Source organism: Oryx dammah, unplaced genomic scaffold (genome assembly GCF_014754425.2).
Source record: "Oryx dammah isolate SB20612 unplaced genomic scaffold, SCBI_Odam_1.1 HiC_scaffold_3, whole genome shotgun sequence".
In the NCBI taxonomy this organism is placed as follows: Eukaryota; Metazoa; Chordata; class Mammalia; order Artiodactyla; family Bovidae; genus Oryx; species Oryx dammah.
Window position 1 is genome coordinate 50027301 of NW_024070187.1, and position 21678 is coordinate 50048978.

Here is a 21678-nt window from a genome sequence, read left to right on the forward strand (position 1 = left end):
ATCCACTAACATATAAAAAGGATTACACACCATAAAATATTTATGGCATTAATTCAATGTTGGTTGAGCACATGAAAACTAATCATTTTAATGTACCACAACAATACAGTAAACGACAAAATACACTCAGTCATGTTATATATGTTCAGATGCTCAGTCATGTCTGACCATTTGCAACCCCATGGGCTGTAGCCCACCAGACTCCTCTGTCCATGGGATTTCCTAGGCAAGAATACTAGAGTGAGTTGCCAAGATTTTGAACTGTGGTGTTGAAGAAGACTCTTGAGTGCCTTGGACTGCAAAGAGATCAAACCAGTCAACCCTAAAGGAGACTCAATTCTGAATATTCATTGGAAGGATTGATGCTGAAGCTGAAACTCCAATACTTTGGCCACATGATGCAAAGAACCAATTTATTAGAAAAGACCTTGATGCTGCGAAAGATTGAAGGCAGGAGGAGAAGGAGATGACAAAAGATAAGATGGTTGGGATTGCATCACCAACTCAATGGGCATTTGAGCAAGCCCCAGGAGATTGTGTAGGACAGGAAAGCCAGGTGTGCAGTCCATGGGATTCATGTCAGTCAGACATGACTGAGTGACTGAACAACAATGACAGCCTCCAGGAAATCTTCTTAACCCAAGGATCGAACCTGCATCTCTTAAGTTATCTTGCACTGGCAGGCAGATTCTTTACCACCAGCACCACCTGTCATGTTAACACATGCATAAAAGCATTTGACAACAATTTGTATCTTTTAATGTTAAAAATACTTAAACTCAGAAGAAATGGGAAATTCCTTAACCTGATAATGTACATTTGCAAAAAAAAAAAAAAAAAATCAACATATAAAAAGCAATTGCAGAGACTGGTTCAAGATGGCAGAATAGAAGGATATGTGCTCATCTTCAAGCATTTCACACTACCAATAAACAATCTGAAAATTAAGAAAACTTCAAGTTACAATATTGTCAAAAATAACTAAATATTTAGAAACAAATTTAAGAAAAGGAGTGCAACACATGTACTGAAAAGTACTAAATTTCATTTAAAGATAAGATATAAATGAATGGAAATATATCCAACTTTCTTGGATTGAAGGACCTAATACTCCCTAACTGACCTGCAGATTCAATTCAATTCCTACAAAAAATTCTGTTAAGCTCTTTTAGAAATTGAGAAGCTGATATGTAAATTTTATATGTAAATTGAATATACCTAAAATAGAGACAACAACCTTTAAAAAACAATAAAGTTGAAGTACTTTGCAAATCTCAAAAACATACTACAAAGCTATACTAATCAAGACAGTGTGGTAATGGCATAGGAGAAACATACAAATCTGTTCCCAGAAAAATCATTGACAATTGTCTGAATTGTAGGCTGAATTAGTTCTTTTTTAAAAATGAAATACCATTTGTAATTTAAAGAATGATTTATTGACATAGAATTTTCATAGAAATAGGTATTTAATGAGTATTTTCTCAAAATTAAATGATGGATATTAAACTGTCACTTCATGGAAAATGAGTGATAGCAGTTTTTGCCAATATTAGTATTTGAGTATTCAAAGTGAAAACTGGACTTTTGGAAAACTTGAATAAACCCACATGAATTTCACAGCTTCTCACTTAAAAACATTTCTGATAAGATTGGAATTGTTATTTATAAATGTGACTTTTTGATATTATAAAATGAGATATGTAAACCTTTGTAGTATTTTAATAGTTCAGTGAACCAGTGGCTTCCACATGACTAATGTATATGTCATAAAATCATGCAAAGTTAAAATATATTTTCATAGGTTATTGTGGGTCCATGGTGTTATAATGTAACATGGAAATTTATTAACTTAGTTTCAGGGTCTACTTTGCAACTGTCTGTAAAATAGCCACTGTTTCACAAATTCTGGTGTAGTATAAAAAAAGAATATCAACAATTTTCTAAAAGGCAACTAAACTCCAGTGTATATTTGTATGAGCCTGAATTTTCTTCATAGACTTCAAGGAAAATAACATATTATAACAGATCAAATGGAGATGTAGATATGAAAATTCAGCTATTTTCTATTAAGCTAGATATTAAAGAGATTTGCAAGACTGAAAAACAATATTATTCTTCTTGCTAATTTATTATTTATTTTTAAAAATTGGTTATTTTTCATGAAATATTCTAGTTATGTTTCTGTAATAAGTCTATCAGTATTGTTAATATTACTAAATATATATTAAAATATTTCAATGGTAACTTTTAATATAGTGGTATTGATAATGACAACCTACATAATCTAGTCTTTTTGCATTTTTTAAGTAATGTTCATAAATGCAAAGGAATTTTGAGACTAAAATGTCTGATAGCTGCTGAAGTTAATATTTCCATGGGGAGATAATTTAAAGAAAACCTGATAGCCTTTTATTGTCAAAATGTCAATACTTTTATTAGCTCTAAGCACATTCCCTTTAGAATTTATTTAGATTATAAGAAGTTATATTTTCTAATTCATTTTTTCATTCAGTCAGCAAATACTGCACTATTCTAGAAGAAGAAGATATAGGAGAGGAAAACAAATAAACAACCAACTAAGAAATACTCTGCTTTCACCGAGACTATGCACTAGTAGGATAGATAAAAGTATATAAATAAAACACTTGCAAAATATAATATCCTATGTAATATCCTATATTATGAATATACTTCAAGTCAATCATAAAGATCCTGAATTTGAGTAATTATAACACAGGCCACATACATTTTAAACCAACAATTATGACAGTAGATTTCATGAACTCTTTGGCATGGGTTAGCTTCTAATTTAAATCAGCTGTATTGGCTCTTCTTTATATGAATATTTAAAAGCAAATTAGCCAAAATGATGCAAAAATGTCATTTGGACTACGTAAAATCTACTCCACATGGCCCATTTGGCTACTGACTTAGCTGATTTTATTTCACAGGCATTCTGGGCTTGTCCATGGTCACATATCCTTCCTTTTCCAGGTTAAGGTATTGCATAATCTATTTGGACCACAGTGTAACTGTGATATCTATCAGGCTGATAGAAGAAAATGAAATGTGGCTAACTTTAGGAACTAAGTAGGACCAGTTTTCCACCATCTTATCTTCTTCTTTGTGTTTTTCCCACTTCTATTCTGAGCTACAATTATCTCTTTTGGTTTGGCACCATGAGATTCATAGCATTGTATAGGAGACAGTGACCAAAACCAAGTCAAAGTAAAAGAAATGCAAGAAGGCAAAGAGGTAGTCTGAGGAGGCCTTACAAAATAGCTAAGAAAAGAAGAGAAGTGAAAGGCAAAAATATGTTCAACTGAATGAAGAGTTCTAAAGAATAGCAAGGAGAGAAAAGAAAGCCTTCTTAACTGAGCAATGCAAAATAGTAGAGAAAAAGAGTAGAATGGGAAAGACTAGAGAGCTCTTTGAAAAAATTGGAGATACCAAGGGTCTATTTCATGTAAAAATGGGCACAATAAAGGACAGAAGTGGCAAGGAACTAACAGAAGCAATAGGGATTAAGAAGAGGTGGCAGGAATTCACAGAACCATACAAAAAAGATCTTAACAACCCAGATAACCACGATAATGTGGTAACTCACCTAGAGCCAGACATCCTGGAGTGTGAAATCAAGTGGACCTTAGGAAGCATTACTACAAATAAATCTAGTGGAGGTGATGGAATTCCAGCTAAGCCATTTCAAATCCTAAAAGATGATATTGTTAAAGTGCTACACTCAATATGCCAGCAAATTTGGAAAACTCAGCAGGACTGGAAAAGGTCAGTTTTAATGCCAATCCCAAAGAAAGGCAATGTCAAAGAATGTTCAAACTACCATCCAACTGTGCTCATTTCACATGCTGGCCAAGTAATGTTCAAAACTCTTCAAGTTAGTCTGCAGCAGTACATGAACTAAGAACTTCCAGACACACAAGCTGGATTTAGAAAAGGCATAGGCACCAGAGATCAAATGGCCAACATTCATTGGATCATAGAAAAAGTAAGGGAATTTCCCTCCTCTCTCCCCTAAAAAATCTGATTTTGCTTCATTGCTACAATAAAGCCTTTGACTGTGTGGATCATGAAAAACTGGAAACTTCTTAAAGAGATGGGAATATCAGACCACCTTACTTGCCTCCTGAGAAACCTGTATGCAGGTCAATAAGAAACAGTTAGAACTGGACATGGGACAATGGATTGACTCAAAATTGGGAAAAGAATATGTCAAGGCTGTATATTTTCTTGCTGCTTACTTAACTTATATGGAGAGTAAATCATGTGAAATGCTAGGCTAGAGGAATCACAAGGTGGAATCCAGATCACCAAGAAAAATATCAACAACCTCAGATATGCAGATGACACCACCCTTATGGCAGAAAGTGAAGAGGAACTATAGAGCCTCTTGATGAGGGTGGAAGAAGAGAATGAAAAAGCTGGCTTAAAACTCAACATTCAAAAAAGGAAGATCATGGCATCTGGTCCTATCACTTCATGCCAAATAGGGAAAAATTGGAAACTGACAGATTTTATTTTGGGGGGGCTCCAAAATCACTGTGAATGGTGACTGCAGAAATGGAGTTAAAAGATGCTTGGTCCTTGTAAGGAAAGCTTTGACAAACCTACACAGCATATTAAAAAGCAGAAACCCTTCACACTTTGCTGACAAAGGTCCCCCTAGAAAACTATGGTTTTTCCGGTAGTCATGTATGGATGTGAGAGTTGGATCATAAAGAAGACTGAGCATTGAAGAACTGATGTTTTCAAATTGTGATGCTGGAGAAGATTTTTCAGAGTCCCTTGGACTGCACAGAAATCAATCCTGTCAATCCTAAAGGACATTAACCCTGAATATTCATTGGAAGGACTGATGCTAAAGCTGAAGCTCCAATACATTGGCCACCTGATATGAGGAGTCAACTAATTGGGACAGACCCTGCTGGGAAAGATGAGGGCAAGGAAAGGGGGCAAGGACAGAGGATGAGATGGTTGGATGGCTTCATGGACTCAATGGACATGAATTTAAGCAAATTCTGGGAGATAGTGAAAGATGGGGAAGCCTGAAGTGCTACAGCCCAGGAGGTTGCAAAATGTTAGATACAACTTAGTGAGTGAACAACAAATCTTCTTCCAATTTCCATATCAATTATTCAAATTTTATATTTCTATATCTAGTCTTTTTGAAGTTGGGAATATTTTGGTATCCTCACAAAAATGGCAGGATGTAGAATTATCAAGTCAACTATTTTTGCAAACTTGAATACAGAATTGGAATATTTTAAAATCTATTTATAAGGGATCGATGTTCACCAATTACTAGCTTAGGCTGGGTCAGGAAAATAAAATTCCTTATAGATATTTTAAAGAGAAGTATTTATAAAGAAACTAACAGACATAGATACCTTGAAAAATTTGGACACATGAAGGTCAGAGCTACTTCTAAACTTTACAAAAGCAAGAAATGTCAAAACCCACAATGGTTAATATAGGTTGTCTGCAGCACCAGGTGGGTGATTTTTCAGATGAGACAGGAGCTACAGAAAAATCTACTGCTGAAAATCATGAGATGCTTATGGTTGCTATAGGAACAATATTAACCTTTGCTACTCTTTTGCTTATAAATCACATATAAATTCTTCTCACTAGGGGAATTTAATTCATAACTCTGCATGCAAGTGTTTCTGGGAAATGTAGTTCTTGGGCTTCTACATTGTAATGGAGAGTGTAGAAGAATTTGGGAATGAGGTTAGTTATTGGAAAATAAAAGTAATAATCATTGCATCAAGATAGTAAATATGACAAGATAAATGCTCTTTAGTAAAAATCTGAAAATAGAAAAACAATAACATATTCTTTATGAAGCGTTTTATAATCAACTAATCAAATAATACCTTATAAAAATCTTTGTGAGATGATTTAATAGGTTAAAGGTCTTAGAGAAAATACAAAATTTATAGTAAGGGAGAGAGAATATTAAGTCACAAAAGGATAGTGCCTCCCCTTGAAAATCATAATGGAGTAATCTATTTTGTTTGCTCAATCCTACAAAATGGATTTGGGTGCCCATTGAGGATCTGTTCTCAGACATGTTCCTATACCACTAAGTTGAACTTTCTGTGAAGTATACCAAATTCAAGCATATTATCAGCCATTTAAAAAGAAATATCAGCTAGTGGAGACCTTGGTGGTAACCTTCTAACTATACAATAATTTTAGATTGCAACTAATCCTGGCTTAACAAGCACCTTCACTTCTGGGCAGCTCCAATTATAGTTATTAATGAACAACTCATGTAACTAACTGTGATCTTGAGGTTCTTGCCCTTATAAGCTCCTTCTCTTGTAGCTGTGCATGTGTGCATGTTCATTCATTTCAGTCATGTCTGACTCTTGGACCCCGTGGACTATATTAGCCTGCCAGGCTCCTCTGTCCATGGGATTCTCCAGACAAGAATACTAGAATGGGTTGCCATGCCCTTCTCCAGGGGATCTTCCCAACCCAGAGATCCAACCCATGTCTCCTGGGTCTCCTGCAGTGACAGGCAGATTCTTTACCATTAGCACCATTTGAGAAACCCATTTTGTAGTTGCTGCTGCTGTTGCTAAGTCACTTTAGTTGTGTCCGACTCTGTGCGAGCCCATTGACAGCAGCCCACCAGGCTCCCCCATCCCTGGGATTCTCCAGGCGAGAACACTTGAGTGGGTTGCCATTTGCTTTCCCAATGCATAAAAGTGAAAAGTGAAAGTGAAGTCGCTGTCATGTCTCTTAGCGACCCCATGGACTGCAGCCTACCAGGCTCCTCCATCCATGGGATTTTCCGGGCAAGAGTACTGGAGTGGGGTGTCATTGCCTTCTCCATTTTGTAGTTGAGTCAAATACAATTCAAGTGCTTCTTTAATTTGTGTCTTCTGGGCTACTGTCCTAACAAACCTCAGATAAACACTTGTTTATTTCAATCAGGTCTCCATTTCTGAAATTTTAGTTAACACAACTGTCATAGTTAGCAGAATCCCAAATTAGTCTATCTTTGTGCTTGACTGAAAAATGTACTGACCAGACTAAACAAGTAGGAAACATTTCAACTGGCATCTAGAGGCCTCCAAAGATAACACTGAGAAAATTGCCTCCTTCATGCTGTTAATGAAAAGATGACTCAGAGTGTCTCTAAACTTGAAAAATCAGATGAACTTTCTTACCCTTCTTCTATCCCCCTTTCAAATTCTGCACCTTCTCCTCCATCCCTTTATTTGCCTTATTTGAACTTCCCTTTTAAGTAACTGACTTACTTCTCCTCCTCCTCCATCAGTTGACACCCCAGAGCCCAGAGGAACTCTTGACACCCTGTTCTGACAGTTCCTTTAAAAAAACAAAAAAACAGAAACTAAGCCCACCAGATGAAGGTAAAAACTGGCCCATCTTCTCAGGAGTTCCCCAGGCCTTTCTATAAGCAATCACCTGAGATAAAGCCCAGATTACTCAGTCAGTAGAACCTGAAACAAACAAACAAACAGACAAGCAAAATGAGGGTAAGAACAAACTGCTACTAAAAGGACTCTCTTGTCCAAGTAGCCTCCTTAAAATTACATGTCAAAGGCAAATATAGATCTTAAAAATCTTTTCCACAAATAACAAAATATTTTTAGTCATCTGAGTGAGTAATCTTACTTATTTAATCATTATTCATAAACTAGTGATCTTTGTATTATAACTGATTCATGACTACAATTTTGAAATGAAAACTATGATATCTCTGATTATGTTTGTTTATATGTCTAAGTTATAAATATTCCAGCAAACTTGTTAAACTCAGCAGTGGCCACAGGACTGGAAAAGGTCAGTTTTCATTCCAATCCTAAAGAAAGGCAATGCCAAAGAATGCTCAAACTACTGCACAATTACACTCATCTCACATGCTAGTAAAGTAATGCTCAAAATTCTCCAAGCCAGGCTTCAGCAATACGTGAACCATGAACTCTCTGATGTTCAAGCTGGTTTTAGAAAAGGCAGAGGAACCAGAGATCAAATTGCCAACATTCACTGGATCATGGAAAAAGCAAGAGAGTTCCAGAAAAAAACATCTATTTCTGCTTTATTGACTATGCCAAAGCCTTTGACTGTGTGGATCACAATCAACTGTGGAAAATTCTGAAAGAGATGGGAATACCAGAACACCTGACCTGCCGCTTGAGAAATCTGTATGCAGGTCAGGAAGGAACAGTTAGACCTGGACATGGAACAACAAACTGGTTTCAAATAGGAAAAGGAGTATATCAACGCTGTATATTGTCACCCTGCTTATTTAACTTCTATGCAGAGTACATCATGAGAAACGCTGGACTGGAAGAAACACAAGCTGGAATCAAGATTGCCGGGAGAAATATCAATAACCTCAGATATGCAGATAACACCACCCTTATGGCAGAAAGTGAAGAGGAACTAAAAAGCCTCTTGATGAAAGTAAAAGGGGAGAGTGAAAAAGTTGGCTTAAAGCTCAACATTCAGAAAACGAAGATCATGGCATCTGGTCCCATCACTTCATGGGAAATAAAAGGGGAAACAATGGAAACAGTGTCAGACTTTCTTTTGGGGGGGGCTCCAAAATCACTGCAGATGGTGACTGCAGCCATGAAATTAAAAGACGCTTATTCCTTGGAAGAAAAGTTATGACCAACCTAGATAGCATATTCAAAAGCAGAGACATTACTTTGTCAACAAAGGTTTGTCTAGTCAAGGCTATGGTTTTTCCTGTGGTCATGTATGGATGTGAGAGTTGGACTGTGAAGAAGGCTGAGCACCAAAAAGAATTGATACTTTTGAACTGTGGTGTTGGAGAATACTCTTGAGAGTTCCTTGGACTGCAAGGAGATCCAACCAGTCCATTCTGAAGGAGATTAGCCCTGGGATTTCTGTGGAAGGAATGATGCTAAAGCCGAAATTATATCTAAATTATGATGCTAAAACCATAAATAATATAGCAAAATATTATTTTTTATGATCTCTACTTAATTAGCTTAAGCAAATGATAAATTATATAAAGGTTCTCAAAAATATTCATGTGTTCCTTACCTGGAGAATCCCATGGACGGAGGAGCCTGGTAGTTTACAGTTCATGGGGTCACAGAGTCAGACACGGCTGAGCAACTAAGCATGCACACATAAGATAACTTTTAGTAAATAAAAGTTAATTTTAAGCATGTTTATTTAATTAATAAATAACTTGTTTTTCTATCTGGGTTTGCTAGTCAGATAGGCTAATGTCTTGATTGCAAATTTGTCAGCAAAGGAAAAAAAATTAAGATAATAACTAACTGCTTTAATATCTCATGAAATTTTCATGAGTAATTCAAGTATGATTGTTAAGACCAAATGAATTAAATAGATGTAAATGAGATGATTTTTTTTAGGTTAACATTTTAACAATAATTATTTTATGATATATCTACTTAATTGTTTCCTAAACCTATTTGATGATTTACACCCTTAGAATTTTGCTAAGTTGATTTGAATAATGGAAATTCATTGAATATCTAGATCATTTCCAAATAAGATAAAATACTAGACATTAATTGCTAAACAAATGCTGGTTTATGTATATTTGATCCCTTATTACAGAGATACTAAGTATGTTTGGGGTCTGTTCATAAATATATTTTATGCTTTACTAAAAGATTATACTATGAAGTAAGATATATTTCTAGAAATTGTAAAATGTATTTATAATTTCACCAAGCCACAAAATGTTAATACATTTCATGATTGTTTGCTTCTTCATTTTCACTAAAAAATTAAGATTTCAAAGGATTAAGAATTCTAATTAATATATATGATTAAAGCTACTAGATATAATAATAGAACTAAGATGTGTTTGGGGGTAAGAAATGTATATGTTATGGAGACATTGTTGTTAAAAAAAAAAAGAAAATGATTTTGTTCTAAAGTTGGCTATTTCTAAATGAGAAAGAAAACAAAGGGTAAGCTAAAATGGATATATAAAGTTGTAAAATGTTTGCAAAAGAAGGAATCTTTAGAAATAAATCTTATTTGTGGTCAGGACTGGATAATATTAGAATGAATTTGATTAAGTAAACGAGGTTTAATATTAAAATAATATTCTTAATATTAAAATATTATTTTAACATTAAAAATAACAGGTACAAAATTAAAATTTGCTTTTCCCTCTGTTAAAAGAACAACACTTTTTCTATTGGTCTGCTTTTGATAATAAAAGGCTATGAAAAAATTTTATTTACATTTATTCTGCCTCAAAAATATAACAAAAACAAAGATCTTATGACTTGTCAAAATAATCACCTATAATCTATCAGGTCTTTGATTACTTCAGTGAACCTAGTCCTCAGCATTAAAGGCTAACTTTTTCTCAAAATTATGTGTATGTGTGTGTGTGTGTGTGTGTGTGTGCTCAGTCATGTTCAACTCTTGGCGACACCATGGACTATAGCCTGCCAGACTCCTCTGTCTGTGGGATTCTCTAGGCAATAATACTAGAGTGGGTTGCCATTTCCTCCTCTGGGGATCTTCCTGACCCAGGGATCAAACCTGTATCTCCTACACTGGCAGGAGGATTCTTTATCAAATAGCCAACCAGGAAGCACTCAAAACTACATAACTTTCTATATTTGCCTGCTGCTACTGCTAAGTCGCTTCAGTTGTGTCTAACTCTGTACGACCCCATAAACGGCAGCCCACCAGGCTCCCCCATCCCTGGGATTCTCCAGGCAAGAACACTGGAGTGGGTTGCCATTTCCTTTTTCAATGTATGAAAGTGAAAACTGAAAGTGAAGTTGCTCAGTCGTGTCCGACTCTTAGCGACCCCATGGACTGCAGCCCACCAGGCTCCTCCATCCATGGGATTTTCCAGGCAAGAGTACTGGAGTGAGGTGCCATTGCTTTCTCCTCTATATTTGCCTATGACATCTTTAATAAGTATTTAAGTTAAAGTAAAAGTCACAGTCGTTTCTCTTTGTGACCCCATGGACTATACAGTACATGGAATTCTTCAGGCCAGAACACTGGAGTGGGTAGAATTTCCCTTCTCCAGGGGATCTTCCTAACCCAGGGATTGAACCCAGGTCTCCATCATTGCAGTGGATTCTTTACCAGTTGAGCCACTAGGAAAGCTGAAGTATACAGGAGTGGGTAGCCTATCCCTTCTCCAGCTGATCTTCCTGACCCAGGAATTGAACTGGTGTCTCCTGAATTACAGGTGCATCCTTTACCAACTGAGCTATCAGGGAAGTCCTATTTAGGTTAAACAGATAAGTAAACATTGTGTTACAGAGCCCAATTTGATCAAGTGTTTTAAAACCTTTCTAATATTTTTTACAAACTTACCCAAAATCAAATTCAAAATGTTTTTTTGGTTGTTCTAGAACTAATTTTGAGATATTTTCTTTTCTTATAAAAAGAGAAACAATAAATTAGGCACATTTGACATGTTAAATTACAAAGGAAGCATTGGCAAATAAGTAATATACCTTCTTCATGTTGTGTCCATATAGATATGTGTTCTAGAAGTTGTATGAAACTCTTGGAAATTTTATAAATCTTGGCATAAATGTTATCTCACACTAAAAGGCCTGAACCTAAGTATCAGGGAAATGCCTAACTGACATTCATGCAAAGGCATGAATCTATAAAGATTATGCCATGAGAATAAAATCCATTCAATTACTGAAAAAACAAAGACAAACAAAACAAGAACAAAAAACCCTGACTTCTCTTTCCCATACTTTTGCCATCCTGCTGTTCTTATAAAATGTAATAGCTTAATTTAAATCAGATAAATTAAGATGGGTCAATATTAGCTGTAAGTTAAACAAATAGGCCTTTGGGAAACCCAGCATGGCCACTTGGTTTTTCCCATCTGCTGGCAAAACTCATTTTCTGTTTGATGGGTTGAAGCCTTTCCTTGCTGTCAGGTTGATGTACTTACAATGGCAAAGCAAAACAAAACAAAAAATTTTGGAGTTTAACTTCCATGATCTCCAGTGATCAAGACACCCCACTTCGCTCAGTAATTCATACTAGCCTTTAACAAAAACCTTGCAAAGTTCTTTAAATTTCCACATCTCTAACACCCTCAGTCATCAGGCAAGGTCAATAGAACAAATGGAAAAACTGGACGCAGGCAAACAAGAATTGTGTAGGATTGAATTAATTGATGAAAACGATTATATTTTTATGACTTCTTTGTTTAAAATATTTTTAATCTTTCATTTTTCCAAACACAAGGAAATCTTTTTTTTTTTTTTTCCCTAGGACTTACAGAAATTTGGTAAGTTATACTTTTGTAAGCAGAACTGAAACATTTACCTTTTCTCACTACCTGATCCCTCTGGAATTCAGAAATTCTCAAACTAAAACTGTCTTTATCCTAAAGACCTACCAACACACACAAGCAGAACTGAAACTGAAGGTAGACAACTTAATATAAACTTCAAAGAAAATGACTTATCAGCTCATATTTAGATGATTCTCAGGCCTATTTCTAGTATTAGCCACTCAGAAAATTTACCTAACTCCTGAAGACATCACCAGAGACATTTCAAACTACAAAACATGTTTTAACTGTGACATCTAGAAATTTTCTTAACTGACTGTCCTGTGGGCTGAAAAATTAGTTTATAATTTAGTTCAAAGATTAAGTAGCCTTTGTTTTTCTTTTGTTTCCATAGAAGTGCCTCTTGGGCTTCCTTGATATCTCAGCTGGTCAAGAATCCATCTTAATGTAGGAGATATGGGTTCAATCCTCAGGTTGGAAGATCCCTTGGGGGAGGAAATGGTAATCCACTCCAGTATTTTTGTCTGAAAAATCCAATGGACAGAGGAGCCTGGTGGGCTACAGCCCAAAGGGTCACAAAGAGTCAGACATGACTGAGTGACTAAGTATGCACACATGCATCTTATTAAATACCTGATTGCTTGCAGCATAGACCAAGAATCCAGAGCCCACCTGCATCACCATCTCTTGAAATGAGATACAATGGTTTAACTGAATTGACTTGTTCTCTGAACAAAGAAAACTGAAAAATATGGCACATATTCATTACTTTCTTCAAGAAATAATGATTGTGCTGGCACTTGTGTAGACTATGGGAATATAACAATCATAATCACGACATATTCCCTGCTCACAGCCCTGAGCTCCAATATACTGGCTGGCCAAAGTTACTCCAAAAGCATTGACATCTCGTAACTTATTACTGGACACTTCATTGCACTCCAGAGAGAAGAAATCCAGCTCCACCCACCAGAACACTGACACAAGCTTGCCTAAACAAGAAACCTTGACAAGCCACCTGAAAATCCCCATCCACAGTGAGGAAACTCCACAATAAAGAGAACTCCACAAACTGCCAGAATACAGAAAGGCCACCCCAAACTCAGAAATATAAACAAGATGAAGAGACAGAGGAATACCCAGCAGGTAAAGGAACAGGATAAATGCCCACCCAACCAAACAAAAAAGGAAGAGATAGGGAATCTACCTGATAAAGAATTCTGAATAATGATAGTGAAAATGATCCAAAATCTTGAAATCAAAATGGAATCACAGATAAATAGCCTGGAGACAAGGATTGAGAAGATGCAAGAAAGGTTTAAAAAGGACCTAGAAGAAATAAAAAAAGAGTCAATATATAATGCAATAAATGAGACAAAAAACACTCTGGAGGCAACAAATAGTAAAATAACAGAGGCACAAGGTAGGATTACTGAAATAGAAGATAGAATGGTAGAAATAAATGAAGCAGAGAGGAAAAAAGAAAAACAAATTAAAAGAAATGAGGACAAACTCAGAGACCTGCAGGACAGTGTTAAATTCCCCAACATTTAAATCACAGGAGTCGCAGAAGAAGAAGACAAAAAGAAAGACCATGAGAAAATACTTGAGGAGATAATAGTTGAAAACTGCCCTAAAATGGGGAAGGAAATAATCACCCAAGTCCAAGAAAACCAGAGTCCCAAACAGGATAAACCCAAGGCGAAACACACCAAGACACATATTAATCAAATTAACAAAGATCAAACACAAAGAACAAATATTAAAAGCAGCAAAGGAAAAACACCCAATAACACAAAAAGGGATTCCCATAAGGATAACAGCTGACCTTTCAATAGAAACTCTTCAGGCCAGGAGGGAATGGCAAGACATACTTAAAGTGATGAAAAAAAAAAAATAACCTACAGCCCAGATTACTGTACCCAGCAAGGATCTCATTCAATTATGAAGGAGAAATAAAAAAGTTTACAGACAAGCAAAAGCTTAGAGAATTCAGCACCACCAAACCAGCTCTCCAACAAATGCTAAAGGATCTTCTCTAGACAGGAAACACAAAAAGGGTGTATAAACTCGAACCCAAAACTATAAAGTAAATGGCAATGGGAACATACTTATCAATAATTACCTTAAATGTAAATGGGTTGAATGCCCCAACCAAAAGACAAAGACTGGCTGAATGGATATAAAAACAAGACCCCTCTATATGTTGTCTACAAGAGACCCACCTCAAAATAGGGGACACATACAGACTGAAACTGAAGGACTGGAAAAGATATTCCACACAAATAGAGACCAAAAGAAAGCAGGGGTAGCAATACACATCACATAAAATAGACTATAAAACAAAGGCTGTGAACAGAAACAAAGAAGGACACTACATAATGATCAAAGGATCAATCCAAGAAGAAGATATAACAATTATAAATATATATGCACCCAACATAGGAGCAGCGCAATATGTAAGACAAATGCTAACATGTATGAAAGGGGAAATTAACAATAACCCAATAATAGTGGGAGACTTTAATACCCCATCACACCTATGGATAGATCAACTAAACAGAAAATTAACAAGGAAACACAAACATTAAATGATACAATAGATCAGTTAGACCTAATTAATATTGATAAGACATTTCACCCCAAAACAATGAATTTCACCTTTTTCTCAAGTGGACACACAACCTTCTCCAGGATAGACCATATCCTGGGCCATAAACCTAGCTTTGGTAAATTTAAAAAAATTGAAATCATTCCAAGCATCTTTTCTGACCACAGTGCAATAAGATTAGATCTCAATTACAGGAGAAAAACTATTAAAAATTCCAACATATGGAGGCTAAAGAACACTTTGCTGAATAACCAACAAATTGCAGAAGAAATCAAAAAAGAAATCAAAATATGCATAGAAACCAATGAAAATGAAAACACAACAACCCAAAACTTGTGGGACACTGTAAAAGCAGTGCTAAAGGGAAAGTTCATAGCAATACAGGCATACCTCAAGAAACAAGAAAAAAGTCAAATAAATAACCTAACTCTACACCTAAAGCATCTAGAAAAGGAAGAAATGAAGAACCCCAGGGATCGTAGAAGGAAAGAAATCTTAAAAATTAGCAGAAATAAATGCAAAAGAAACAAAAGAGACCATAGCAAAAATCAACAAAGCTTAAAGCTGGTTCTTTGAAAGGATAAATAAAATTAACAAACCATTAGCCAGACTCATCAAGAAACAAAGGGAGAAGAATCAAATCAATAAAATTAGAAATGAAAATGGAGTGATCACAACAGGCAACACAGAAATACAAAGGATCATAAGAGACTACTATCAGCAATTATATGCCAATAAAATGGACAACATGGAAGAAATGGACAAATTCTTAGAAAAGTACAACTTTCCAAAACTGAACCAGGAAGAAATAGAAAATCTTAACAGACCCATCACAAACACGGAAATTGAAACTGTAATCAGAAATCTTCCAGCAAAAGAAAAAAAAAAAAAGCCCAGGTCCTCTTCCAGAAAATTGCAGAGGAAGGTAAACTTCCAAACTCATTCTATGAAGCCACCATCACCCTAATACCAAAACCTGACACAGATGCCACACAAAAAGAAAACTACAGGCCAATATCATTGATGAACACAGATACAAAATCCTTGACAAAATTCTAGCAATCAGAATCCAACAACACATTAAAAAGATCATACACCATGACCAAGTGGGCTTTATCCCAGGGATGCAAGGATTCTTCAATATCTGAAAATCAATCAATGTAATACATCACATTAACAAATTGAAAAATAAAAGACATATGATTATCTCAATAGATGCAGAGAAAGCCTTTGACAAAATTCAACATTCATTTATGATAAAAACTCTCCAGAAAGCAGGAATAGAAGGAACATACCTCAACATAATAAAAGCTATATACGACAAACCCACAGCAAACATTATCCTCAATGGTGAAAAATTGAAAGCGTTTCCCCTAAAGTCAGGAACAAGATAAGGGTGCCCTCTTTCACCACTACTATTCAACATAGTTTTGGTAGTTTTGGCCACAGCAATCAGAGCAGAAAAAGAAATAAAAGGAATCCAAATTGGAAAAGAAGAAATAAAACTCTCACTGTTTGCAGATGACATGATCCTCTACATAGAAAACCCTAAAGACTACACCAGAAAATTACTAGAGCTAATCAATGAATATAGTAAAGCTACAGGACATAAAATCAACACACAGAAATCCCTTGCATTCTTATACACTAATAATGAGAAAATAGAGAAATTAAGGAAACAATTCCATTCACCATTGCAAAGAAAAGAATAAAATACTTAAGATATATCTACCTAAGGAAAATGAAGACTTATATATAGAAAACTATAAAACACTGGTGAAAGAAATCACAGAGGACACTAATAGATGGAGAAATATACCATGTTCATGGATCAGAAGCATCAATATAGTGAAAATGAGTATACTACCCAAAGCAATCTATAGATTCAATGCAATCCCTATCAAGCTACCAATGGTATTTTTCACAGAGCTAGAACAAATAATTTCATAATTTGTATTGAAATACAAAACAATCTCGAATAACCAAAGCAATCTTGAGAAAGAAGAATGGAACTGGAGGAATCAACCTGCCCGACTTCAGGTGCTACTACAAAGCCACAGTCTTCAAGACAGTATGGTACTGGCACAAAGACAGAAATATAGATCAATGGATCAAAATAGAAAGCCCAGAGAAAAATCCATGCACCTAAGAACACCTTATCTTTGACAAAGGAGGTAAGAATATAAAATGGATTTAAGACAATCTCTTTAACAAGTGGTGCTGGGAAAAAACTGGTCAACCACTTATAAAACAAAAATAAACTCAAAATGGATTAAAGATCTAAACGTAAGACCAGAAACTATAAAACTCCTAGAGGAGAACATAGGCAAAACACTCTCTGACATACATCACAGCAGGATCCTCTATGACCCACCTCCCAGAATATTGGAAATAAAAGCAAAAATAAACAAATGGGACCTAATTAAACTTAACAAGCTTCTGCACAACAAAGGAAACTATAAGCAAGGTGAAAAGACAGTTTTTTGAATGGGAGAAAAAAATAGCAAATGAAGCAACTGACAACTAATCTCAAAAATAGCAAAAAAGCAACTCCTGCAGCTCAATTCCAGAAAAATAAATGACCCAATCAAAAAATGAGCCAAAGAACTAATTAGACATTTCTCCAAAGAAAACATACAGATGGCTAACAATCACATGAAAAGATGCTCAACATCACTCATTATCAGAGAAATGCAAATCAAAACCACAATGAGGTACCATTTCACACCAGTCAGAATGACTGTGATCCAAAAGTCTACAAGCAATAAGTAATGGAGGGGGTGTGGAGTAAAGAGAACCCTGTTACACTGTTGGTGGGAATGCAAACTAGTACAGCCACTATGGAGAGCAGTGTGGAGATTCCTTAAAAAACTGGAAATAGTACTACTGCCTTATAACCCAGCAATCCCACTGCTGTGCATACACATCGAGGAATCCAGAATTGAAATTGAGACATATTTACCCTAATGTTCATTGCAGCACTGTTTATAATAGCCAGGACATGGAAGCAACCTAGATGTCCATCAGCAGATGAATGGATAAGAAAGCGGTGGTACATATACACAATGGAGTATTACTCAGCCATTAAAAAGAATACATTTGAATCAGTTCTAATGAAGTAGATGAAACTAGAGCCTATTTTACAGAGTGAAGTAAGCCAGAAAGAAAAACACCAATACAGTATACTAATACATATATATGGAATTTAGAAAGATGGTAATGATAACCCTGTATGTGAGACAGCAAAAGAGACACAGATGTATAGAACAGTCTTTTGGACTCTGTGGGAGAGGAGAGGGTGGGATGATTTGGGAAAATGGCATTGAAACACGTATAATATCATATATGAAACAAATCGCCAGTCCAGTTTGATGTATGATACTGGATGCTTGGGGCTGGTGCACTGGGACGACCCAGAGGGATGGTATGGGGAGGGAGGTGGGAAAGGGGTTCAGGATGGGGAACACGTGTATACCTGTGGTGGATTCATGTTGATGTATGGCCAAACCAATAGAATATTGTAAAGTAATTAACCTCCAATTAAAATAAATAAATTTATTTAAAAAAAAGAAACTTCTTCAGAGGAGATAGGTAACAAAATAAATAAATAAGCAAACAAATCAGTCTTACTTATGGGTAAATTATCAGTTATACAATAGGAACTGACAGGAAATGTGGTTTAGATAGAGTGATAATGAAAAAGTTCTCTGAACATGCAACATTTGAGCTGTGGTTTGGAATTTGTAAAGAAAGGGGCAAAGATGGTTTAAAGCAGAAAGCATAATAAGCCTCAGGCACTGAGAGGCAAATCTTCGTATGGCCAGGAAATAGAACGGAGGTCAGAGTGGCTGGAATATACTGAGTAGGGTGGAGAACAGAATGAAACTATATTAGAGATGTACACAAGAAGCAGGTCAGTTCTAACATGCAGTGGAGCTGAAGCAAGATAATAATTATTAGTGAATTTGATGAACAAAGGGAATGGCAGATTATGAAGATAACCATAGGCAATTTGATCTCAGAAAAGCACCTGACATCCTCACACACAGTTAGATATCTTTTTAACACATATGAGAGGCCACTGAAGGATTTTAAGTATTGGTGCAGAGATGGGTATCATCTGATTAAAGATCTATTTAAATTTGGAAAGGACAATTTTTAAAATGAAACAGAAACAAGAACTTTTAGATTTCATGGACAAAAATGTTAGGGGAAAAATTAAGCAATTATGAAGATTTTTTTAAAAAGCAAGAAATAAATAGAAAGTTTACTAATTTTTTGAGAATTTAACTACACTTTCAATGAAACAAATAGAAAATGAAGTTTAACTAAAATCTCACTTGCTCTTTACTTAATTCAAGGTGTCACTTTTGATGAATTGCTTACTATTATATTTAGATTTCTTTTTATGGATTTTAACATATTATGCTTGCATGTTTTTTTAATAATTGATTGTAATCCTTTAGTAATCATTTTTTTAAATTCAACTTTTGCTATATTACATAATTTCATTGCTGTTTTGGTCATCAGTTTTATATAAATTCTACTGCTTTTGTTCATTGCTTAGGTGAATTTTTTTCCATGTGGTATCTAAAAGAAAACAATAATTTTAAATGTTGGAAATAGAAGTTGTAAACTATAAAGTTGTCTACACAAATCCTCTGAGGAAGAAACAAAAGGATCATATTGTATATAGAAGAAAGATTTAGGTCAAAATTTTAAAGAGAATAGTCCTTGCATATACTTAAAGAACATACAGTGTACTAGAACCATGAAGTAATTAGTTTATAAGACTGTATTCTAGAGTAAACTTTATATTTTTCAGTCTTCTATTGGAGGTAGTCAGTATCACTTTAAATTATGACCTACTTTGGGTTGGTCAGTGTATCAAGCACTAGAAACAAAAAAGATATTTCTTCTGAAATAAGGCTTAGAAGACATCTTTCCTCTGGTGCTGTAAACTACATTTACTTTGCAGGGTTTTACCATCAGGATTTCCAATTCAAAATATGAAAAGATGGATCTAAATTAAATCTGGATTGAGGACACATATAAACAGATGTTAGATGAGGCTCAGAGTATAGATAAACTTTGTATTAAGTGTTTTTTAATACCACATGCAGGAGGCTGAGATATTCCTTTTTTTAGAAAAAAAAAAAAAGGTAGTAATACCTTGTGTCTACATAGTGTTTCACAGATTCAAAGCCTTTATACTTATAATATTTCATATGGTTATTGAATAATTTTTGAAGTAAACTTTTCCAACTGTGTGAATAGAAAAAGAGCCTAGTAGATGAGAGACTTGTATATATCTTTTATGTGATTTGAGTGAACTCAGATCTTCACCTTCTATTCTCTTTTCAAAGATCTTTTTGCTATGCTGTTCAGTTTTGTTATTATTTTCTGTCAAGGAAAACCTAAATTAAACTGTCTGGACTATTAAGAGAAATTAATTGTGAGCCTTACATTTAAGTATAAAATAAAATTCACCAGTGTTTTTTGGTGATATTGAGAAAAGACACAGATATTGAGAAACGACACAGAATTTGTTTTGTGAAAATATTTAGAAAACATGATATGATAGATGTTATCATTTATTATGTGCAAACTATGAATCTGTTTCCCCAGGCATATTATTATTTCCATTTTAGTAATAAGAAATGTCCCTTCTATATCAATCGGGACAATTAGCTTTAATTCACAGAAATAACTCAGGCTAATTTAAGGACTTTATTTAAGTATATGAGTAATTTTCCAACTCTCAGAGAGGGCCTGGAAATCTAGCTTAGATTAGATCTAATAGCCACGACCTATGCCTGACCTCGGGCAAATGGTAATCCACTCCAGTATTCTTGCCTGGAAAATCCCATGGACGGAGGAGCTTGGTAGGCTACAGTCCATGGGTTGCAAAGAGTCGGACAGGACTGAGCAACTTCACTTTCACTTTCACTTATGCTTGACCTCGGGCACACTTCAGAGACCCTACAGTAAGGGACACAGGCAGAGACCATGCAGATAACATGGGAGGCCACTGATGGAGTGCTGCCAACTCTCTTCTCTGCTGTGCTCTACCAGCTTTCACTAGAAAATGAATTATTCACAGTGCTTTGTTTTCTTTGGAGCTTCCATTGTGGCTCATGTGGTAAAGAATCTGCCTGCAATGCAGGAAACCCAGGTTTGATCCCTGGGTCAGGAACATACTCTGGTGAAAGGAATGGCAACCCACTTCAGTATTCTTGCCTGGAGAATTCCATGGATGGAGGAGACTGGAGGGCTACTGTCCCTGGGATCACAAAGAGTCGGACACGACTGAGTGACTAACACACACATTCTTTTATTTGAGTAAAGAATTTCACAAAGCTGTTTCTGATTCATTAAGTCTACATCACATAATAAAATCATGTCAGTCCATGGCACCCCACTCCAGTACTCTTGCCTGGAAAATCCCATGGATGGAGGAGCCTGATGGGCTGCAGTCCGTGGGGTTGCTAAGAGTCGGACACGACTGAGCGACTTCACTTTCACTTTTCACTTTCATGCATTGGAGAAGGAAGTGGCAACCCACTCCAGTATTTTTGGGAGAGAATCCCAGGGATGGGGGAGCCTGGTGGGCTGCCGTCTATGGGGTCGCACAGAGTCGGACACGACTGAAGCGACTTAGCAGCTGCAGCAGCAGCAGTCAGTCAGTCAGTCCCATGAATGAACTGAAAAGCAGGGAAGGCAAGTTCTCAAGTTCTGACTTTTTTTCTCTCCTAAAAGT